At 46.8% G+C, this 24920-nt stretch overlaps 1 long non-coding RNA gene across 1 annotated transcript in view; it reads right to left on the bottom strand.

Moving 5' to 3' along the window:
• The window catches only part of LOC308193144, a 27467-nt gene extending 2547 nt beyond the window's left edge, over window positions 1–24920 (bottom strand). Inside the window, exon 1 of the long non-coding RNA XR_013949415.1 lies at window positions 12346–24920. This is a non-coding gene — a long non-coding RNA (uncharacterized lncRNA). The remainder of the gene's footprint in view (window positions 1–12345) is intronic.

The raw sequence follows: 24920 nt of genomic DNA, 5'->3' as shown, positions 1-24920 counted from the left end.
CTAAATCAGCCTTTTTTGTGCCTAAAACAAGCTCTTGGGGAGGAACACGGGGGGGATGGAGCGGGGTCTGACCTTACAGCTCAGCACCAAGCCCTACGTTGGCACCAAATAAAAAAGTTCATCAAGCTGCTTACCGGAGGAAAGGAGGAAATAACCTGGGGATATATTCAAGGATTGACATGCACCATCTAGTCACCTGCTGCATGGTCAGGAGGGAAGTAATCGGTATCTTGGGGTGAAATCCATTCTCTAGGGGACTGCTCATGGATAGCCAATGCCATAAGCCATATACATGGGATATGGGATCCGCTCTGGCTGGATCCCACATCTGCGTAGCAGAGGGAATGGTGAAGCACTGGCGAGCAGCTTCACAACTCAGGCACTCAACACATGATTAAACACTTGCAGAGAACACCCTGAGAGTATTATTCTCCAAAAATAGTTATTGGGCAGGTTAAAATTACGGGAAAATCCACTAGAAACCTATAACCTGTGGAAAAGTGATGGGGCTGGCTGTGGTGGGTAACATTTTGGGGGCACGTTGAGCATTTCTACTCAGCATCTTGAAAGAAAACCTTTAGCGTGAGCAGAAACAGTTAAATATGTGGCATTTGAAAGGGCTGTCTGGCATTATGTAATTGTATTTTTTCCCTGCGGATCTGCTGGTGCAATATCAGCCCGGGATGCATGGGCATACAAAGAGAACAAAGCTGAAACTTCCAAAAGCGTTTGGTGACCTGTTGCATTGAAAAGATAGCAACTTGGGACTTACGATGTAATTTAAAATTGAAGTTATTGCCTCTGCTCTGACTTGCTTTCACACCGAGGAATTGCATGTATTTTTTAGGGTGGATGCAACCTGTGTTTCTAATGTCAAGTGGGCTTGAATTTCCCTCGTTGATGCTAATTCCCAGACTTTGCCCAGCTAGAGCTCTTTATCTCATCTGTCTGAATCACTCACTGACTTCTCTGTGCTCCAGATGCTATTACAATTGGAGTGAGAGAATAAAAGAAAACCCCTTTAGTTATATTTGTAAGATATTGTAAAGAAGACACAAACTACCTTTGGTTCTGCAGCTGGGAAATTTCAGCTTCATCCGTAATTTTCCAAGCAGCTTTGGACGCCTCTTTTTATGCCTCAGTTTCCCCAAATGTAAAACAGGGAATTTACTATTTTCTTACTTTAGCAGGATATCCCATGCACTCACTGTTTATAGGAGCTTTGAACATTAATTTTTTGTTGTTGTTGTTATTTAGCTCTTTTTACTACAAACCCAGTGTTTGGTCTCACACCACTGGATAGTGTCCTTTGAAACAGCACATTTCTAAACCACATGTTTAGAAAAATTGACCCAGTTTCCAGACTGCTGATCTGGTCAAAAAACAATGCGGAGCTAAGGCCAAGTTGTGCTGTCTCAACAGATTTCCTCGGCGTTTGCAGTGGGGCAGGGAAACAAGCAGAGAGGAGCTTTGGGCTGCGGTCCGTGAGCGCGGCGCTTGGCCGCTCCCTCCCGGCAGCTTTATCGGGATGAGCAGCTGGAGCTCGCGGGATGTCCCAACACTTAGAGAAAAGCAAACAACCCCCCGGTAAAGTTGATATGCTGCAGCAACTTGCCAGTGATTAATGGGACCGCCGGGCCAAATGCAGATGGTGATTACGCCAGTAGAGATCAGCTGAAGTCCCTCTATTAATAGCCCTGCGTTTTTGGATGCCAGCAATTCTCAGCCCACACATGTCAGTGTTATCAGCGAAAGATCACTGAATGCTGCTTGGAAGGAGCCTCTGTGCGTCTTCTGGTCTGACAGAGGCTCTGTGCAGGACCACCACCACCAGGTCTGCTCACTTTGTCCAGCGAGTCTTGGAAATCTGAGCATGGAGACGGAGCTGGGGCTCCAACAGGACATCCCATTCCTACTCTTCTCCCAGTGCCCACACCAAACCTCCCCAAATGCACTCTGTGGCTTTTCCCCTGGCTCCTTTCCCTGCCTCTCGGTTTGGGGACGCAGGTTTTAAAACCTTGTTGCACGTCTATAGGAGGTCAATGCTTGGTGGCCTCTCCTTCCCACCCCTTCATCTGTGTTCCTCCAGGCTCCGACTTTAAAATCCTTTTTAAAAATAAAATCCAAGCACAAACAGCAAGGCAGTCATCCCCATGGATTATTTACTTTTCCATTTCTGCAGTTGAAAAAAAGAAGTCCTTAGTAGCTTAAAATGATGCTGCTGCATCCCAGTGCTGTGAGGTAGCTTCTCCCAGGAAAGCACAGCCTTTATCCCTGCCCAGGGTGCTGCAGTGTGTGAGGCAGGTTAGGAAGGGCCAGGAAAAAGGAAAGAAAAGCAGTGGCTTTTTTTTTTTTTTTTGCAGAGGGGAAAAAGGGAAAAAGAAAAGAAAAAAAAAGGGCAAATAATCCAGACAGATCTCTGGAAACCTGACTGCGAAGGATCTTTCTCCCTTCGTTGCCAGTGGTGGTGTTCTCCTAACTAAGTAGGATGTCCTCATCTTTTAATAATAGCCAGCCCAGATGCTAATGTCTATTCTGCAAATGCTGCACAAGTGAGAAGGAAAACAGCTGATTTCTGTTAAGATGAACACCAGAAGAATAAGCCAAAAAGTATGAGAAATCTCCCGAGGTTTTTCTTTGTAACCCCCTGTTTGGCAGCTGGATCTCGAAGCCGGGACTGATATCCAGCCTCTACTTCTGTCCCTCTGCTGCTCTGTGCTGGGGGTGAAGGTGCATTTTCTGCACTGCTCACAAGTTTTGAGGAACAAACAGCAGCAATAGCAGGAATTTTGCCCACAGCCTGTGGCTTTTGTAAAGCTGTAGAAAGGACCAGTCGATGAGGAGTTCGCTTGACATGCTCCTTGCCACAGAAATGGTAACGTGGTGGACAGGGGCCAGGGGTTTAAACTGGCTTCTTTGTTCCATCTTTTTTTCTACTTTCCCCTCCACCCTGTTTTCTTTCCTTAGTCTATTTTATTTGTCTGGAAGAGAGTACTTCACACTACTAGATAAAGACAGGATTGTCTTTTTATAAGGTATTGTATTGGGCATTAAGAAAGATGTCTCTTACTCTCCTCATACCACTCCTTCCATCATATTTTCCTTATTTCCTTATGCGATACCCTCCAGGCAGGGATCTTGAAAATCACAGTAAAATCACTCATGGTTGTAATGCACTTATAGGTACTGGATGGAAAGTGTTAGAGAAAAGTAGGCTACGAGGTAACGTGATATCTTGCATTTCTGTAACAGGGCAATGACCAAGAGGAAAAAGATGGGACAGTGCCTTATGTTCACACATTTTTCTGTCGTGCTGAATGGCAGTCCTCGAAAACAGTTCCTAGAAACCAGGGGAAAAAAAAAACAACCAACAATTGTGAAACGATGGGGAGAACTCATCCAATGTTTAGGATCGCTGGCTAATAACTGCAGATAAAGATGTTTACAGGGAACTTGTGCAACTCTTCTCCTTGCCAGTGAGTGAAGGTTTAGTACATGCCGTTTCAAACCTCCTCGGCTCCGCCTGACAAAGAGGATGCCCCCAATTGCTATTTTCATAAGTTTCCAATTAGAAACTCATTTCAGTCTCTCTGTTTAACATGGATTTTTTTTTTTTTTTGCGTGCTGCATTTGTTTATTAAAGATACTTTTTTGGGGGATAGTCACGTCAAGCCTGGCACTTTGTTTATTGTGGATATCTGGCCTGAGGGAGCTCGCCAGCTGAAAATACCAACAGAAAACATGCTGGTGAACTCAATGTTACCTGGTTGTTGTCGCTTGGGCTCACTGATCCAGGTCTGTGTGGCACAGAGGGACAAATCCTGCTCCCACTGTGTCAGCAATACAGGGCAGTGGAGGATGGAGAGGGCCCTGTGCTCGGGGCTGAGGGCATTTGGCTGCTTGCAGACACACACCTGACTGCATCAGGCCTCCCCATCTGGGAAAAAAACTAAAGAGGGGTAATTTAGGTCATGTGCAGCGTGACAGGACCCAGAGACAGGAAAAGGGAAACCGCTGCTGCTTGAGAAAACAGGGGCTGCAAGGAGCTGGCACGGCCCTGAGCCCAGGCAAGTCCAGCTGGGGGGGCTCGTGCTGACCTCAGCAGGACCAAGGGGTGAAATGCCAAAGAAAGTGGATGAATGAGTACCTCCCGTAAACAAAAGCCCTCTCCAAGGCAAACTTCTAAGCCCAAATTCTGGCTTTCCTCTGGAAGCAGCAGGGCCCTGAAGTCAGTTTCTGGTCCAGCTGCCCCAGAAGTTTCTGGAGGTTTGGGGTCAGTGTTCAGATCTTACATTTGGGTCTTGCTTTCCATCTAAAAGCACAGCTAAAGCCAGAACCCATTTGTGCTTTGGGGAAGTGTATGCTTGCTGACGTCGCTGTCTGCTTTGATGTCACTATCGACCCTTTGGCATTGCAGGTGCTGCTTTGTTAAAGTAATTTCATTGTAAAACCTCCTGACCCATGAGGCTGATACCAGCTGGGATCCATCCCTTCCCCTTGGGCTCAGCCCGAGCCTACTCTGGTGCATTTCTCCCATCCCATCGTGTCCTTGCACTCGCCAGCACCTTTCAGTCCCACACAGGTGTTGTGGACGAAGATACATTAAAAATTTAGCAACCTGGCAAGTGCTTGCTCCTTGCTCAAGACCCATGAAAACATCCACCCTACAGAGGAAAAGCTAATACTTAATTTGCAAAGGTCTCCAGCAGGAGATAAGGGTGACCACAGACCTCAGACATTGCCAATGAAATGTAAAAGTCATTCCTTTAGCGTTTCTTTGCCACAACTGCAAAGAAGAAATTGAACCTCAGAGAAGAAGGACGTGAAGCTCAGAAACACACCCATGTGGAATACAAGAAAGTGGGGGAAAACAAGTTTTTGACTGCCTCCCAGAATGAGAAGTAGTTCATTTCTGAAAATGTTTTCTTAAGCTCACTCACTTCTCAAGTGCCCAGAATTGATGGGCACTTAATAAAAGTTGTGCAATGGTTTAGACTGGTATTGGTGAAAAGCCTGTGCATTTACCACTGCGTTAAGTAAAGGATAGCTCTAGAAATATTGTCAGAAATGGGAAAGAGTATGTATGGGACAGGGGAGCTGATCTTACTAGCACTCCTCTAGTTCCTGGTCTATTTGGGAAAAGCAATTGTTATTTGGTTACTTCTCTTAGTTTAAAATGCAGTTATTGGTTTACTTCCAAGTGTTTTTGGCTGCCTTACAACTTTTGTTAAGAAATCAGTATTTCTTCGTAAAATATGTACCCATTTGTTAATATTTGTGACAAGGCAAATTTCAAAGACTTGAAAGCCTGTGACGCCATTTTTCTGGAAAAGGCCAATACCTTGCCAGTAAGCACATTTCTTCTTAACAGGTCAATACCAACCTCAGTTAAAAAGAAAAGGCAAGCTGTTGTTTTGGGATTATTTTTTTTTTTGCCATGGGCACCATAGGTGTTCGTTCTAGTTTGGGTTAACAAAAAAAATATAGAAGCATTGTTAACAAGATACGTAGAGGAATACTTCAGGTAATAAATGGTAGAATGAGATCCCGCTGATGTTCCTTTTATACAAAAAAAACATCTAAAGTCTTTATGCAGAGATAGGTGAAAGCAGAGCCTTCAACAGCCATTGCCTCCCGACTTGTCTCCTGCCAGAGCATCACGATGACCCCTCACAGCCCCCAGTGAGCTCAGGGTGGGGGGTAATGAGTAACTTGCTCCTAGGCTGGGGATTTAACCCCTAAATTTCCCTGAAAATGTTCCACAAACTATATAGGAAGCACAGACTCTTAATTCCGATACCTAAATACCAGAATGAACATCCTCCACCATGCCGATGACAAGCAGAAAGGCATTTGGACCAAGATGTGCTCTGTGAAGGTGATCCCCCCTTAGGTCAACAGCTAATTTGGGGGAATTTAAGGATTAGGAGCAATACACTGTATATCTTTTCCCTAGAGCAGAGAAGTGTGAGAGATGAGGGAAAAAACTATGTGCATAAAAGCAGCATTTCTATTGTACCCATGGTGGTTACTATCTAGTACAATTATACAGATTCATCTTACATTTGTCTTCTTCTTCCAAGAGGAAGGCATCTTGCATTTGTCTTCTTCCAAGAGGCCATACATAGTTTTTCATCTTCTGTATGTGTAGCCTTTAGCAGTTGTCTTTGGGAGTTCACAGTTTATCAGTTGGTCTAATCAGCTGCCCCAAAACTATTTCCTCCCCAAGCCTGACTGTTTCTCTTTCAAGAAGTTTTCATCCTTTCACTCCAGCAGCTTGAATTTTAGGTCTGCGACCTTGTATTTTTTTTCTCAGTACGAAGCCTGGACACTGAGCTCCGTATGATAATAGGAATGTGGCAAGCTGCATGGCCAAGGGTGTTGCTTGTAAGGTGGCAGCTCTTTCACACAGAACTTTTCCAGCAGATAAATTGGGGATATACTGGTGCACTGACCATTTCTGACAAGTTTTTGCATCTGTTTCCTGGAGTGGGAGAAATGGTATAGTCCTTCGCTCAGTGCAGAAAAGCAGAGCATCCAGGAAAAATGAGGGGTCCCAGGCTTTGAGGCATGTTAAGGGATGCAATATCGTTTTGTGCAGATGCTTTCCACTTGTGGCAGGCGCCTCTCATTTTCTTCTGAGTGAGGTTTGGCCACTCTCTGGGCTGGGCAAAGCCATGAGAAAGCTGGGAGATGTTGCTTTTCATATCTGATGCAAAGGAAACAGCCTCTGTTTTCTTGACACTTTGACCTCTGTTTTCTTATCAGCCATCACAGTGGTGTCGCAAAGATGCTGAAGATAGGAGAGGAAAAGGGCTGAACCACAAGAATCTAGTTTCATTATTTGCATTTTATTTGCCCTAACTTCGTCTGGGCTGTCGCATCCTGACTGCCTTGTTTGACTCATGCGTAAAAGCAACTTCTATGAATAACTCTTGCCGCTTTGAGTTGTTTCCATGAATAAGAGAAGGGAGCTCTAGAAATATGAAGCCCAGGGAAACAAAGTGAGAGATTTTGTAAAGTAGTACATCCTCCTTTCAGTTTAAAGGTTTAACTTAGGTATATTTTTTTAAGATTTTAACTTTCCAATCCCGATTCCAAGGAGACAGAACTAATGGGATTGTGCTAAACAAGGGCAATGTCTATCTGTTCTATAGTTTTTGAATCCCATGGCCAGACCCAGCTCAATGAAACTCAGCGGCTTCAGAGATACTGAACTCAAACACATTGCACAACAATGTCTCCCCAGCTAACAGAGATACTTCTGTCCAGAGATAGGTTAGGATGCAAACCTTTATTGTGCAGCAAAGAAAATAAGCAAGAGATGCAGTCCTACAACAGTGCAAGCATCAACGAGATTTGTCTGCTTTTTATGCAATAACTTGCCTTAAAATTTGTGGCAGTACTTTTATTTGTTTCATACTTCTACAGACCCAAAATTTTAGGCCTAGACTAAGGCAGGGGGAGACTTGGAAACCTTACATTTGTCCCATGGATTCTCCTGAAGTAGCTTCTTGGTTCAAACTGAACCACTGGCCATGACTGCCCCAAAACACTATGGTTTGTTACAGGAATGGGAAAGGATGGCATAACTCCATCCCAAAATCCAACTGTATGATGCATTTCTTAATGTACGTTATCCCAAAATCTAAATCCTGTTCAATTGGCAATTTGGCTTATAAAGGATAACAGAGCCACAGTGCCTGGTTGTGTCTGTCTGCATGTGCCTGTGTGTACACACGAGCATGTGTATGTGGTTTTTGCAGAAAATAGTTTCAGGAATCTCCTGAGCTCATCGTGTGGTGGCTGAGTTTTCTAAGGGCTGGAGCAGCTATTCGGCGTTCACATGATGAGCTGATTTCATATCTGGACTATAGTAAAGGCTGCACTTCAGTAGTGAACTACTACTACACTACAGTAGGCAGTGGAAGTGCTCCATAATGCCCTTTTCCTCTCCGAGCATTTCTGGCTTGGATGTACTCTTGCCATATCACAACTCTTTTGTTGGGAGAAAACTGGACCATGCTCCATCCCTCTCTGCATCTGGATATCCTTCAAAGGAAATACAGGCTGGACAGCCCCCCCTGTGCACCAGTGGCCCCCAAACAGGACAACTGTAAGACCAGCAGTGCACAGCGTGGAGCATCCTAGGACATCCCAGATTTATAGTCTTGGCCACAGACGTGCCATGTTTCCTGGTCCCCTCTTCTAAATACTGCAATAAATTATCGTGAGTAGAAAAACACGAGCCCTTGAAAAGGCTTAGGGCCCAGGCAAACACTGAAATAATGCAACTCAAATGGTTACCACTGGCAAATGTGAGATAAAACACATTTGTTGAAACCTCAATAAAAGCGGTTTCGGGCTAATGTGCTTGGCCTCACCCTTGTGGCTCAGCACGCACAGCCCCTTGGTGCCGTGCAGCTGATGTGGTGCCGCTCATTGAGCTGCAGTAACACGATCATGTGCCTGAGCCCTCCGATTCTGCAGAGCAAAGGCTAAAATGTTTATCAGATTTGACCTAGATTTGGCCTTGATTTTTAAAGGCAGGCTCATTGCTTTATGAATAAACTCAGGATGTTGAACATAAACATCTAAAAAAATTGGAGGGAATGATGACTCTTCTCACTCAACCCTTAAAAAGCAGAAGAAGAGAGAATTAAGGTTTTTAAAAACTCTTTTCAAAGTCTCAGCAGTGTGGAAGCAAGACAGGAAGATGCTCCATTTAAAACAATTTGAGTTCCCACTTTCCAAATCCTCTGGAACGTGATGCTCCTGGCGCTGAATGACAGCCGCCTCGCTCTTCCTGGTGGACCCTGCCCTCCTCCTGGGATTATTCCTGAGATCTTCTGCAGGCTTCAGCTGAAGCAGGAGTCAAAAACCAGCCTGAGCCCTGGGTAGGAGGCAGCACCTCGAGAAACAAGACTTCAGCCACTTCCAGGAACCCCGGGTGGGGTGTTTTCAGAGAAAAGGTCGAGCTCTGTCTTTCCGTCCATGAAAAACAACCAACTGTTAAATTAGGCTTGGGTACTTTCTAAACTTAGTTTGCTGTAGCCCAAACTTCTAGGTGGGGGCATAACACAAAGTGAGTAGATCTTTCCTCCTGGCTCTGCTTGTTGTTTGCAGCAGGCTTTTCTCTTATCAGGATTGCCTATCAGAATGCTAGAGGTTTGCACACTTTGGGCTTGTTTTGGCCCATCCTGTGCACTTCTGACATCTGCCTGGACCCCCAGCTGAATCAGCCTGGTTGCTCCGACCTCCTAAAACACAGGGTTCATTTGCCCTGGTGAAGCTGAGCTTGTAGAAATCTTTTTTTTTTCCCCTTCTAGCTGAGCAAACGGGAGCATTCACACCTCCCGAAGTTGGGCTGCGGTGAGGAAAGGAAAGCAAGATTTATGAAGCCTGTGAGAAAATAAAACGGAAAGAGAGCAGGTGTGTTAACGGTGGTGTTCCCCTGGGAGGAAGGAGGAGTGCATTTCCATCTAGGTTTTGCCAGGTGTGAATCTTTCTACACTGAATCACTGACTAATTGATGCTTATGTGTAGCAGCCATCCCGGCAAAGCACAACCCAAGGTGGGGATGAGCTCTTTGGGAATACCTGCTGCAAATGCACTATTGTTGGAGCCCAAGGAGACAGGACAGGGTTTAGCTCACTTAAGTCAAGGCTGAATCCACATCTGGGGTAGTTACCCTACATTTGCTCCCTTTATAGTCATTAGGGGTGAAGTGGCACTTTGATCTGAACTGGATTAGTTGCCCACTTTAGGAAGAGTTAAACTGTACTCCTGAAGTGTGTTTCTCCTCCGTCACTGCAAAGGAAGATCAGAGGCATTTGCCCTGTGATCTGGGATGTGAAAAGGTGCAAAAAGCTGTGGTCTTAGGGGCAATTTAGCAGTAGACCTCATATATCTCTTGGCTGTAAAACAATTCTTTTTCAACCGTTTAAATTGATGTTTGTCTGCAAAAATAGGGAAAGAGACATATTTTTGAAGAGGAAAGTATTTTTGTGAAAAAATTGTCAGCCCCATGCAGTGTCTCGGGTGTTGTGAACAATAGTGAGAGTTTTTGAATTGGTTTTGGTGAGCAACAGGACCAAGCAAGAGCCTAGACCTGACCCCTCTAGCTGCTGGCCTTTGGGTTAAGTTTTCTGGTTTTTATCTCAGTGGCAAACAGAAAACTGCTTCAGGAATCAGCTGAGGAGGAAACGGGCATTTTCTCCTCCATTTGGGACAAGTGGTTATCTTGCTGCTCTGGTATATAAATCTGATACGAATTCATTGATATTAAGTAATTGCACAAATTGTGAGTGGGTTGGAGAGAAAATCCAACCTCAGAAAAGCTTCAAGAGTCCTTCAGACAAGCAGCCATGGACTTGGAGGCTTTCCCAAAGTGTAGCTAAACATTTTGTGTTTGTGAAAAAACAAGCTGGAAACCTCCCAGGAGGCTTTTCCAAAGAGACGTCTGGACCTCCTTCTGCAGTGGGACTAAAATCGCTGCAGGACAACTCGTCTACTGCCCACACGAGTGCATTTGGAGAAGGGCATTGGGATATTGAACTGGGATGAAACCTGGTCTCGGGATGGGTCTTCTACCTTTCAGCCACATCAGTTTTGGTACTGAGCAGAGCAAGGGAACCCCAAAAATATTTAGAGTAAGATTAATGTGCCAGTTGTTTGCTGTCAGTATTGGGTTTGAGCAGGAAGGCTGGAGGAAGCCCTGCTTGTGCTCATTCAGCCCCAACCAGAAATATAAAAATAGTAACCAAGAGATCACTATGTAAAAGACTAAATGTCTCCCAAACCCCACTGAGTGAGGCGACTAAGTCGAGAAACGGTTGAGAGAGGCAGAAAAAGGGGCAAAAGCAGTAGCAGGAGCCCTGTCATGGGCACAGGTGGCACCCTAGCAAGGGTTTTGGTCTGCAGGCTTCCATAGGGAGGGGACATCAAGAGTCACGGTGTCTGTGGGGCAATGCCATGGTGCAGGCACACACATCCCCAGCTGCATCGTGCCATCAGCCCCTCGAGGTCAAGCAGGCACCCTGCATCAGCTGGCTGTGCCACGCAGCAGGTTCCCACCACCAAAGGCAGCACACGTGCCTTCCAGAGAGCTTTCACCAGCTGCACTCAGAAATGAGGTGAGGCAGCACTGGCAGAGGTGCTGGAAGGGGAACCTCTCCATTTTCGGGATCCAGAGGACCCCTTCAGTTGGCACCATGACCAGGCTGCCCTTACATCCCCTACCTCGAGTGCCAGGGATGCTGACCCCCCAGGCAGTCCTCAGCACCAATTAGCTTTATTTTTGTTGTACTTTTTTTTTTTTTTTTGACTATGTTGTCCTGATTTCTCGCTGGGCTAGGAGCTCAGCAGTTAGTGCTGGGACTTGGGCTTTTCTCTCCAATTGCACACTGAGCAGCTGGCCCTCCATGGAAAAAGGTTGGCCACTGGAAGCAGTTTGCTCTGAACCCCTCTCCTTGAAGTGATGGGGCTTCAACAGGAACCCCTCCACCGAATAAAAACATCCACAAGGTGACCCATGCAGTGTTTGGTCCCCACTGTGATCATGGAAGTCAGGGCAGGGAGGAGAGCGATGCCCCCAGGATGTCCTTGCCCATTGCCAGGGCAAGGTTGATCCCTGCAGCCCCACGAACCAGTGCCTGGGCTCAGGCTCTGGCCCCGAGGCCACTTGGCATTTCTTTTTGCCAGATCCATGCCATTAAATACTCTTAACCTCTAGAAGAGAACAGCCACATCCAAACTGCCTGTTGAGAGTGGTCCTTGGCTTTGCTAACACTTGGTCTTTGGCTGGAAATGATTTGGGAGAGTGCTACTTGACGGTGCCCCTGCAGTAGAGATGTGTTCCTGTGCCCATTCCTGCATGCCAGGACAGTTTAATTTACTGTATAGACTCATAGCATATGTGTACTTGAATATATTCTCTCTACAGTCTAGTTCAGTGCAGAGGTTTCATGTAGCATGCACTATAAAAAGTTTCTCTTTCAGATTTTCATCTTGACATGAAAGTGCATTACAACATTTGCCATCAATAAAACACAATTCCTTCCATGTGAAAAGCATTACAGCCACAGTATGGTTATTGAGTGATGATACCTGGATGACGGAAATACACGAACAGGAAAGTGTACATAGGGAAACTTCAGAAATTATGCCAAGATTAAAAAGAAAAATAAAAATGTCTGATAGCAACGCAGATGGGTTTGAAGAATTTAGTTCATTTGTACTCAAAAAGAAAAAAGAAAAAGAGGCTGAGATGAAAGAGCAATAAAAACAAGGTGGGAGAAACCTTCACAAATGGGCAACTGAGGAGGCTGGCAACCCTGCAAATACCTGTGTGAAGAGCAGATTTCTTGCCTCTTGCTCCCTGGTTCAGTCTTCAGCACCCACTGCTGGGACACCGGGGCCTGATGGGACCATTAACATTATCCTTGTCCTGTATTCCCTGAAAGAGGTCGTCAAGGTTAGGCTGGAGGACACTGGGGAGATCTTACATTGTCCACATCGACACGGGGCAGCTGACTCCAAACTTGCTGAAACAGAAGAAAAAACTGTGAATTCATAAAGAGCTCTGGACTGAGCCCTTCTGAAAATCTGCCAAACTAGGATCCTTCTACTAGCTCTAAATTTGATATTTATGAAAATTCTTCCATTAGCACCAAAGTAAATGCTAGCTGTGTTTTGATTTTAGCAGACGTTTAGCTTTGAGAAAATAAAAACATGTTAATCACCTTGTTCACCAAACCCATTAAATCTGCATCTCCAAATCTTCCTGCAAATAACACAAAGCACCAGTAGTGCTGGGTTCCCAAGATGCAAGGCAAAGTTGCTTGACTTTGGAATGCGTAAACATTTAGTGGAAGAAATTGCGACTTCAGAGAAAGTACAAACAAAGCAGCCTGTTTGTTTGTGTGGCTGCTTTCTCGCAGGAGGATGACCGAGGAGCATGGAAAGCCCTGTGTCCTCCATGCTTCGTGTTAGTAGCTGTGATCCAAAGGGGGACAGAACAAAGGCTTTCCTATTTATAGCCAAGCGACCGAAAGCAAAAGCACTCAAGTGATGAAAAGGCACAGGCTACCATTGTCAATGCTTCTGAAAAGAACACAAACCATAGTTTATCAAAGAGCAGTTACAAAAATGATTTTATTATTTTTTTTCTGGGTGGAAAATGAATGATGTTTTTCCATTGAATCCACCATCCCACATAATAAGTTTTTTTTTCTGGATTGGTCACACTTCATCAGAGCAGTGATTACAGACGGGGGGAGGTAGGAGGAGAAACACGTGTCTACGTATGTGTGGAGGAAGTGCTCAGCAAAACCCATGGCCTTATTAGTTCCATTTTGCAGGAAATGCCAATACTACGTGTCAGAGGCAAACTGTTACATGACATCACCGAAAGGATAGACTTTGATTTAAGGGATACGACAAGCTCTTCTGTTTGTGCTAACAGCTGCTTTTAATGTTTATTTTTTAAAAAAAGGAATGATATACAATAAATAAATACGTTATTTCATCTGCGATACCATGTCTTATTCGACATCTTGCCACAGTATTAAATGATTTCATCTCTTGCTGTGCTATATTTACACCACTGTTGAGGCATTAGGAAATCAGAGTTGCCCAAAAACATTACAAAGAAAAGAGCTGTTGCAGTGTAGCACAAACAAATCCCATTTTTCCCCTTCTGAAACAAAGTTTTTCCTAAATTTTTCCAAATTCTTTTGTTTTGGGAAAGTATCGTCAATATCTTAAAAAAAAAAAAAAAAGTGAAAGTTTATTTGAATTACAATTTCCAATGGGAAGCCAACTGGGATTTTTCCCAGTTCTCTCTTGGCTTCTTTGTTGGGGCTTCCTGGTATTGCCACAGATCTGCCACCAACACTGCCCCATCCCAGAAACCAAGTGGCAAAGCTTCTGAGTCCAATATTTATACCAAAGTGTCTGAAATAAGCAGCAGAAAGCCTGAGCAGAGTTTAGATCCCCCGTTGACTGTGTGCTGTATATATCAATGCTATGACCTGCTGTGGAAAGACACCTGCTCCTCCTTACTTCTTACTCCTCCTCTTCCTCGTGGCTTTGCTGTTAACTGGAGTGCATTGGTTGTCATACAAGGGTTGGCCTGGGCATGTTCCTGGGGTGTGCTACTGGGGGCTGGGAGTGCTGGAGAAGCCAGAGCTGCCATCGGTTGATGCTGAATTTAGGATGCAGGCTGGGGATGGTTGTAAGGAGAGGTCATGTCCAGGATGGGAGTAGAAGGGCAGCAAAAGGGCTCAGCGAGTGATGGGACTTGGGCAGGAGGCTGCTGAAAAGCCTGAAATGTCCTACTCATTAGTGACGTACCTCAACAGAGCCAGGCTCAGCTAAACTATATGGGAACTTGGCTTTCCAGCTGGAAAATAGGACCCGCCACATTCCCTGAAGATGAGGACATATTGATATTGCCAGTTCTGGGAGAAGTCAAGGATGGGATGGGATGGGATGGGATGGGATGGGATGGGATGGGGTGGGATGGGATGGGATGGGATGGGATGGGATGTTTTGGAAAATCCCAGACAGGCATCTCAAGGTAGACAATTTGAGCTGAGGTTTTTGCAAAGGGATGTTGTGCATTTAAATATAAAAGAAAGGTGCTTTTTTTTTCAGGAAAAGTGAGACGATCCTATTAGTAATGAACTTCACCTTAACTGTAAACTCACATGGCAGGCCCACATTGGGGCGTGCACCCTGCCACTACCCAATGCTTCTTCCAGTCACCCAGCTCTGGAGGAAATCTTGCAAAAACCAGTTTTCAGAGGAAACAGGACTGTGTGCATGGCTCATATGAGCTGAGATAAAAGGAGACTGCAGTCTTGAGGGACATGGCTGCCCAGACGTGCCACCTTGCACCCCAAGCATATGGCAAAGCCAGAGGCAACTCTGAGAAAGCAAAGGCAAAGGCTTGAGGAGCCCACTGCAGGGACAGATGGTAAAACCCCATCAAGGTTTTGCTCAGATGAACAAAACCCTCTAGCACAGGGCATGTTAAAGAAACTCAGTGCATTTAAGTGGAATAAATGAGACAAGGTGAGAGAAAATTAAGAGTTTTCACACACGGAGTTCAAGCTCTCAGCCTGCTTTGCACTTCCTGCAACTTCATGAAAATTGGAGCAAACTGGGTTGAAATGTCTCTTGTGCCTCCCGAAGCAACTTGTGCAGCTGGGGTTTGAGAGAATGACGTGGATGGGGTGGGTGTGAAGGATTCAGCTGAGTCTGGGCCTGTGCGGTGTGCTAGCTCGGTGCTAAGGCTCTCAAAATCAGAGGGAGCTCTCCATCACTGCCAACGGCTGCGGTGGCACAGGCTTTAAAAAAAGTCTTGCTGGTTCCTTCAAAGCAGAGCTCATTTGTTCTGGTTTTACACCCACTGGTGTCTGGGATGAGGTGGAGCAAGGGTGAGCCTGGGCACGGGAGCAGGAGACTCGTATATCCTTTGATGGAAATCACTCTTGTTTTCCTTAGATTAGAGATGGAGGTGGGGAGAAGGGGAAAAAAGGTGGTCCAGCTGGGAGAGAAGGCAGAGATTACATGAAATAATTGATGCCATATGAGCGCAGAGCCACATTTTCTTGCAAATGTCCACAGCAAAGAGTCGTGACAGGCAATGAAAAGATGACAATAGGGTAAAGATGGTTATCCAAAGAAAAAGCATTTTAATGGTGAAAGCTGGCCTGAAAGGGTGTATTTGTGCTAATAAATTAAGCAGTTCAATGGGCACATTGATCGGCTGTTGCTAGCATGGATTTGCCCAACAGAATTGTTGGAAGGGGCCTGGGCGATGCTGGCCCAGGCTCTCCCGTACAATGCCCGGCATCACGCAGGAGCCAGCACAGGCCAGGACCTGTACCCTGTGGGCACCTTGGGTATGACCACCCCGATCTGGAGGCTCAAGTGAATCCTATGGGCATAGCCGAGCCATGCCTGTTGGCCTTCTGGCCAAAGAACAGGCCCTGGTCCTTTCTTATTTGATGTGGCCAAGCATCTTTTCCTTTTTGTTGTTATTTTCCCAAAGCAGATAGCTGCACCTTATTATCAGCATGCCTGAGTGCTTCCCAACCTGTGATGCGTTTATCTTTGCAACCCATCTGGTAGGTGGGAGTGAGCTGCTAAGCTTATCGAAGCAGGAAGGACCAGAGGTGGAGGTCTGTCTGTCTGCACATTGACGCACAGCGACGGGGCAGTCGAAACTGGCACCAAGCAGGTTAGCGAGCCCAAATACCCTAAAGACGTAGTCAAAAGTGTAGTACAGGATGCTTTCTTGAATCATCCTGGTGGTGGAAATCGTGGTGTCACGTCTTCACTGTGGTTCTGAGCCACGGCAAGCAGCGGGGATGCTCCTACCCGTGCTCCAGCCACACCTCTGCTAGGCTGGGAACGTGGGCACGCAAACAAGCTGCCGCAGGGCAAACGAGGGCGTGAGCTTCTTCCACCTCCATACCTGTGCGTGCTTGTTACCCCGAGGAAGCCAGCTGCTGTCCCATCTCCACGCAGGAGCGATCTGCTCCCAGCTGCCTGGCCATCGGAGGGCGAGAAATGCGGTTACGGTGGCAGGGCTGACTCGGTTTGACCCATAGCGTGCCCCAGGGGAACTTGCTTATGCACCAAGGGATTTTGCCCCAAATCAACCCTAAAATCTGTGGTGGAGGCAAAGGAACTGGTCTCTGGTGAACCACCTCAATCTACCTTTTCACGCTCATCAGCCAGGAAAGCTATTAATGAGCACGTTTCTTAAGCAGCAGCAGTGCATTCGTAGCTCTTAGAAATACAGAGGAGGTACAAGGTTTGCCCTGCCTGCTGCTACCCCCGTGTCAGATAGCTGCTGAGACCAGAAGGTGTTTATTTGCCTGGAAGTGTGGAGTTTTATGTCAGCTCCCGGGGTAGGAAGTCATTTTGCCGGGGGTCTGATCCTGCCGCGGGGGAAAGGGCCGGTGCTTTTGTTCCTCTTTGACTGCGCTCTTGGCATACCTGGAAAATTGTCCCGCTCCGCAGCCAGCGCCGGTTCCTGGCCACCCCTGCTACACACCAGGCTAAATTGGGAAACTGAACTCCTTCTTTTTTTTTTTTCTTTCCCCCCCCCGTGCACGGCTGGCCTCCCCACCTTGCTGCTCATGAATGCCTTGCTGAGTTAGCTGCGATTTGGAAAATTAATTGACTCGGAGCCTACTGCTGAAGCAGCCTCAAACACGGAACACCCAAGACGCGGCGGTAGCAAGGTCAGAGGAGGTGGGAAATTTTGCAGGAGGAGTAGCAAGCAATAAGCTGAGCAGAATATGGGCACCAGTGGGGAAATGTAAAAGGAAACCATTCAGCTCAGCCACAGCCATGGGAGACAAGGCAAGGAGACCTTGGGAGGTGCTGGTATTTACTGGGGAGCCAGAGTGGGCTGGCGGTGCCTGCGGCAGGGAATGCCCCCGGCTCACCGGGGGTGTGAGGGGCTCAGGAGGGCCCTTGTCTTCAGCCAAGACATGCGAAGAGCACCCTGAGGATGAGCTCCTGTGGGTGCAGACAACAGCATCTTTGCTGTGTAAAGAAATCTTAAATTATGTAGGTTATCTCAGGCATGCCATCTGCTTGGGAGCCAGCCCCTCGGCAACTCCTGGAGAGAAAAAAGCAGCAATGTCCAGGTACCACTCCATAAACACTCCTGTCCTATTGGCTTCAGTGCTTTTGCTGTCATTTCATGTGGAACAAAGAGTTCTTGGGGTGTACCCATTGCCCGACATGCAGTGCATCCCATCACTACCAGCGCACCTTTGCGGTGCCGCATTTCAGGGCCCATTTTTGGGGGGTCTGGCAAACACGACAGCTCCAACATACAATCCAGCACAGCCTAAAGCTGAGCTAAACCCCATTAACTGGCATTCAGGGTGGCTGGAAGCACCTCCACAGAGGCTTGGCAGATGGAGAAGCAATTTGCTCTGGTGCCCGTGCAGTGGGGATGATGCTGGTGAGAAGGAAAGGCATTGCAGTGGGTTGATAGTGATGGACAAAACTGCTGTCTGCAGAATAGGATGGTGTAAGTAATAATGAGGCTGGGGAAGGGCTACTTGCCCAATGGAAAAAATATATATATACATCCAGTAGCTTTGCTGTATCTGATTTAATTAGAGTTTTCCATGGGTTTGCCACCACGCAGGTGTCAACCAGCATGTCTCCAGAACACCCTGTAAATGTGCAGGACAAAGATGTCCCTCCAAGGGAGGAAAACTGAGCCAACCTGCTCTGGATAAATGGGAATACATGGCAGAGAGGGGCACAGACCTCTGCTCTCCCCAGCTCAGGATCTTGTCCAGAAGGCAGGCTGGGATGGGAGCAATGAGGAACAGCACTGTGGTCACCTCTTGTCACTTTGTCGGGGTCAGAGCTCCTCTTTCTGCCTCAGGAGCTGGGGAAACTGAGGCACGGGACGCGTGGTGGTGCCTTGATTGCTGCTAATGCCCAGGATGCTGCTTCCTGGAAGCTCCCTGGCACGTTTTACAGCTTAATTGTGCAAATCATTTCGGCTATTATCATGTAAAAAAGGGATTTGTGTACAGCTACCAGATTGCCGAACCCTAGCGGAGCAAGGTCGGGGAGCAAGCCTGTGACAATGCTGGCAGTCAGGCCCTGCTCCTAGACTCCCCATCTAGTTTCTATTCATTGCTTGTTTAGGGTAATGAAGAGCAGACTGAGGAAATTTGGGCTGTTTGCTACAAGAGGCTGTTTTTTAAAAAAACACACTGCAACGCAGTGCTGGCCTGGACAGTTAAGGCCAAGCTTCTCGAGCATCTTTGCCTTACAAACTTCCCCAAAATCAAAAAATAGATTCCTATTTCATACATGCATTTTAAAGCAATCGGTATCAAGCAAATAATCGTCTAATCCATTTTTGCATGCTGTCGCACATAGCTACGGCAGACCTGAACGTGCAGGAACACCTATACCCGCTCCATCGCTCAGGAGCATCCTCCTGTCCACCTTCCCAGTTGATTTCCTCATAAGCAACCTATGCCAAAGCCTTTATGAAATTCAAGCCCAGCTTCACATTTCATTGAAAAACCTTTAAGAAAAGCCATTTTTCATACTTGAGACTTTTTCAAATCTCCTCAAACCAGTTACATTCTGCATTGTATCTTTTGAAGCTGGCCATTGTCCAACGACAATCCTTAAAATCCCTTTACAGTTTTAAAGGAAAATACAAGCCCTCATTTACCACTGGATCCAGCCCGAAAATAAAAGCCTAATGCCTTGACAGGCCTGGATATTTTTTTGGGTTCTAAGTCTGATTTATGGTGGTAGCCAGCAAACCAGGCTGGTGAAATATTTGCTGCTGCTCGCAGGGATCTGGAAAAATGAAGTGTGAAGTTCTGAAGAGAGCAGGCAACAGTTCTCCAGTCACTAAACACTTCCAACGAGTTGGCAGCGGAACAGAGCTGTGGTCTGAAAGATGAACCTCAAAGGAATAGGGGAGGGGAGCAGTACTGTGCGCAGTGTCAAAATACTGCTGCAGCCTAAAGCTTTCCATACATTCCTGACATCGAGAGGGAAAGAGAAACATTTTCTTCATTATTTATTTATTCTCTCTCTCTCTCTCCTTTTTTTTTTTTCCTGCTCCATTCCCCCTGCAGGGGTTTCACCCGATGTAGGAAAAAAAAATTGAAAAGCAACAACAGGGAGCAGAGGAAGCTGCTTAAACCCACCGTAAAAATGCGTGATTAAAAAAAAAAAATTTATATATATATATATATATATAATATCCGGCTAGGGGAAAGCATTGCTTGTGCTTGTAGCAGAGCAATCTCGGCGAGAGAGGCCGCGGCAAGCTGTCCGCAGCCTTTCGAAGTGCCAAGGCCCTGCGATCTGTGGGCGTGGGAGCTGTGATTTTCATTCCCATGAAAAGGGAATTTCCTAGAGGTAAAAGTGAGGTGGGGATTTTTCAGAGCGTTCTTGGAATGAATCACCCCTGAATATGTTTGCCAGGTAAAACATGTGGCTGCTTCACTTTATTTTCTTCAAAGGAAGTTAATATTTATCCCTATCATGTAGATCATACGGAGACAGAGATAGGCTGATAAACGAGGCGTATTTCAGTACTCGGTGTTTCAGCAATCTGCTTTAAGCTCTATGAATTAACTCGGCTTCCAGTGTGAGCACCCAATGAAATGGCCAGCACTGGGAGCTTACTGGGGCAGTGAGATGGGGACGAGCAGCCCTGGAAAGCTTGCTTTGCCCACCTCGCAGGGGCTGTCCCTCTCCTTAGCTACGTTTTAATCCCCTCCTGACAGCTGGGCATGAGGTGAAATAAAATAACCCCTTTTGTCCAGCAAGGCAGCAGAGGTTTTATTGCCCCCAAGCCTGGTAGACACAGGGTGGACTTCACCCACCATCACTCCAGTGGGCAGCCAAAGTCCCCCTCTTGGCTTTGCCGGCCACTTGAAAACAACAAGGCCAAAAGCGGGGACAATTTACGATTCTTCGCATTCACGGAAATGAGAACGGGATTATTTTCGTTTGGTTTTGGCACTTAACAAAAAGAAAAGCCTACTAACCATTCTGGTTTAAAGCTGTCCGAGGTCAGAAGCTGGGATTATATAACAAAGCTCGTCTTGTTTCAAAACACAAGCGTTTGGTTTGGGAGGAACAACTGCACGTTCTGGTTGTCTTTAAAGCTGGGGAATGCTCTGCGCGGGCTGGGGAGCCGGAGGAGCAGCGTGGAGCCTCCAGCAGCCCGCGCCGCTAATTTTTTTGTTGTTTGTTATTGTTATGAAATGGCTTCGGCGCTGCCTTTAACAGCAGAAGCACTTACGGGACACGCTCGCAGACGAACCCGTCTGCACCGCAGCCGTGCAGCCCCGAACCCACACGGTCTGTCACACGCAGACACCGGTGCCACCCACGCTCCGCCACGGCAGCTCAACGCTCGCACACGCTCACGCAAACCGAAAGCGACGGTCCCCGCCGCACGCCCACGCCGACGTAGCCAAAACAGGCCCCTTCGGTCTCGCACCTCCTTCCCCCCTGCCCTGCCAGCATCCCGGCATCAAAGGGGGGAGGGAAAGAGAGAAAAATAGAACCCGAGCCGCTCTGGTGTGGTATGCTCTGGCCGCCCCGTACGCCTGTGTGTATTCGTTGGTGGGTTTTGTTTCATGAGAGCTCTAATAAATGCTGAATAAATCCTGATCCCCGAAGAATGGGATCTTCCAGGCCTCCTCCTAGCCCCATCAGCCCTTGGTTTTGCAGGGTGATTAATATCCCGGTGCTCACCTTTCGCTATTTCAGCAAGGGTCTTTTTATTGAAGGAAGCTTTAGAAAGGTGACCCGCAGCAATAAACACCTCCCCCGCCTGTTTTTCAGGGGGGTGGCAATGCACTTTGTGTCTGGGGATGCTCGTTAGTGGGTTCTGCAGGGCACGCAGGCAGATGAGGGACGTGGCGATGCTGTCCTGTCTGCTGGGCTTCTCTTCCGATAGAGAAACCTTTCCCAGCTGCTCCTCTCTTGGTCCCCAGGCCTTTGGGACCCCTCTCTGTCTGTCACCCCCCCGAGGTTTGCAGCGCCTGAGCTGCAGCGCGGTCGTTCCCAGCTTCTGGTGTTCGCCCTGCGGTTAGCGAGCTCCCCGCGAGGCTGGGGACGGGAACCCACTTCCTGCCCCGCCACCTCTCACCGTGCTCTCGGGCAGGGCAATTTGCAGATTTGCACTACCCCAAGCGGCAAGTGACATCAACAGTGGGGAGCAGGTGGCTTTCAGTGCTGGACGACCCCAGCAGGCAGCTCAGCACCTCCAAACCTCCTAAAGCTCTCCTGGGCTTCAGCGAAGTGGCAGGCATCTGAGGGAACAGGGACACGTCCATCCTCCCTGATCCCGAAGGGATTCAGCCCTTATGCATCCACCCCCCACATTGCTGTGCTGCTGCAGAGTATTTCTGCAATGCCTCAGACAGCAAACGCACAGCGGTGACAGCCTTCTGCAGTGCCCAAAGCCCTCGTCCCAAACAGCAAAGAGCACACACACAACTGCTCGTGTGCTGCCACTGTCCCTCTCCACCAGCAGCATCCCAAAGAGCCTGAAAAGCTTTGCAACTGGGGCTTCATTTATTTTGTCTTGTGCTGAGGGGTGGCCATCTCAGAGGCAGAAAGCAGCAGAAGCTGATGAGCTCTTGATGACATTGCTCAACTGTCTGCGAGAGGAAACGAAGCCTCCTGCGTAGAACTGAAACTGGATGGATAACTCAGATATGAAGATTATTGACTGCTTTGTTCAGTTCTTGTGTCTCTGAATTGTATTTTGGGCTGAGCTGGCTTGGGGTTTTGTTTTAGTCACTTTAAAATTTGTGGTGGTTCTTTGTGCTAGGGTTAACCTGACTTCAGATGAGGCTGCAGAGGTGCTATGTAGGCTGGTAACGTGCCTGGGTAACATGAATGCAACCCTCCTGCTTTTTAGCAGAATCACTCTATTTTAATTCAGTGATGAATGATAAGTGTCAGCAGGGCTGGAACAAGTGTTTTGCAATGTGTCTACCCAAGACACGCAGTCACCGCACGCACGATAACCTTAGCAAACTGCTGCACGCTGTACGTGGAGGAACACCACGCTCTCTGGTTTCTCACGGCGCACTTTGAGCTACCTGCCTCTGAGTGGAGGGGAAATCAAATGCTGTGCTTGAGCTGATTTTCTGAGAAGACTGAAGGGATTTTTTTATTTGTTATTTTATTTTATTTTTCCTGTGAAAAGGCTAGGAAAGGTCTTTTTCTTGTAAACTGTTTCCTTTCAAAATTTTACTTGCTCCCTTTCATTGGGACATCCATGTGAAGCCTCATCTGAAGAAAACCCTTTTTGTGGAGCAGAACGGAGCGGCCACGTGGAGAAACAGGACCAGCTCTGATCCCAAGCTGGGCTTCTCTCACCTAACTTTATCCAGCTGAAACCAAAGTGTCTCACCTAGCCCCACCATTCAGCCTTTTGCTGAAGATCCTGCAGGATTCCCGCACCTTCTCGGGGCCATTCCCTCCGTCTTCAGGCAAAATGATGGCTCTAGGGAAGCAGCCAGCTCTTTCCACTGGCCAGAGCAGCCCATGAGATGGGCTCTGTGCAGACCACCAGCCCAGTGAGGGCTAATTAGGTGAGATGAATCCCACGGTGAGGAAAATGAGGCAGCTAATGAGTTGCTGGAGTTTGTGTTTGCGGAGAGCTGGCACGTACAGAGCACGGCTGGGCTGGGAGCTCACTGTAAAAGATGAGGGCTGAAAAGTTGAGCATTGCAAGAAGTCTTTATTATGATTATTACAGCCATAGCAAGCAGCTTTGCTTGAGATTGTCCACTGAATCAGGTTGTGGCATCCCATTTTGCACCTAAATTGTAAGATCTTGGGGAAGTTTTAGGTGTGTGAGAAATCAGCTAGTGCCCTAACCTGTGTTTTTAGACATAACTATGATATAAATAAGCAAAAATATTTTTTATTATTATTTTTTAATTCATTTTTATTCTCAGCTCCTTCTGAGGGCAGAAATTCAGTATCTGATCCCAAACAAAACCCTTATGTTTTGCCAAGCACACCAGTAGGATAAAACTGCAGTGCAAGTCCAAAATGACTTGATCCGTTGATTTTTGTTCTTAAATTTACCCCTAAAATTGCATAATCCGGCTACTCCTTGTTGAAACAGGATTAAGCACTTCAGAAGAGGTCTGTTTTGGGTTGTTTTTTCTTCCCTCCACAAGTGTGTGTTAATCTAACCTGATCAAGCCCCCGGGCCCCGACGGATGTGTCTGCTTTCACCACTTCGGGCGCTCTGTCTTTCGAGTCCGAGGGCACGCAGCCTTTAACAAGCAGTTTGTCAAGCATTTGTTAGTTCTTCTAAAAGGTGATTATTGCCAAACGCACAGTCCAGTCGCAGTGGCTCATTAAAGGCTCTCACGTGACGGCTGCATGCTGCATTTTGTGTGTACGAACCCAAGGCTGTCACCATATCGAACAAAACGCTAAATATTTACTGGCAAGGCAAGCCACGAGTATAAATATTTATAACAAGGTACAATAAAAAAGTACCATAAAACTGATATGTTATAAAGAATTTATGTGCTGAAACAGCCAAGACCATTACAAAAGATGTGCCATTTCATGATTGTATTATGTGCAGAGATTGCAGTGTTTAGGTGTTTAATTTACTACTATCTGACCTTCACTGTTGGACTCATTAATCTGTCAGGTGAAGGACCTCTAATTATATTTCTTGTAACATGGCAAAGTACAGAGAATCGTCGTCATATGGGGAATAGATCTTGAAGATTTAGTGTTCTGTTGCTCATGATCCCACAGGGCTAGAAAGTGGAAAGCGTATACAAAAAAGCAGCAAATATTTAGAAGGGGAATCTGTCTTCCTAATTATTGCGCTGAAGGTATCCAATTGGGCTGAGATAAGGGGATCATAAGCAAGAGGTAAAGCTGCAGTTTCGAGGGGGTAATTGATTTGGCTTTGTGCATGAAACTGCAAGCAGCCAAAAGCCTCCCAAAATCAAGCATCCCATCACGGTGTCACCGAGACTTTCCCACCTGCTGCCAGATCCCAGTCTCCCAACCTTTGCCGAGGTGAATCCAGGACTGTGTAACAATGGTTGTTGATTTTCTTTTCTGACTTGCAACTATTTTGTATTACCACCATGCTAAAGATCGACTGGGAGGCCTGAAAAATGCTCCCTATACAAGTTATTTAGTGGAGATAAGAAGCTCAGGGTTAAATAGTAACCTGGCAGGGGTAGGTGCAACCCAAAGTTTGCAGTTCCTCCTATATGGATTTTCAGCCCACAATTGTCCTTACAATAAAGAGTCCCAAAGCCCTCAGCTGCAGCACCCTGGGGAAATATCAGAGCCTGATCCCCTTTTCTTGTATTCGTCATGCT

Source organism: Anser brachyrhynchus (genome assembly GCF_964034855.1).
Source record: "Anser brachyrhynchus genome assembly, chromosome: 3".
Taxonomy (NCBI): Eukaryota; Metazoa; Chordata; class Aves; order Anseriformes; family Anatidae; genus Anser; species Anser brachyrhynchus.
The sequence above is the reverse complement of the archived record's forward strand: the minus strand, read 5'-3'. Positions and strand labels throughout refer to the sequence as shown.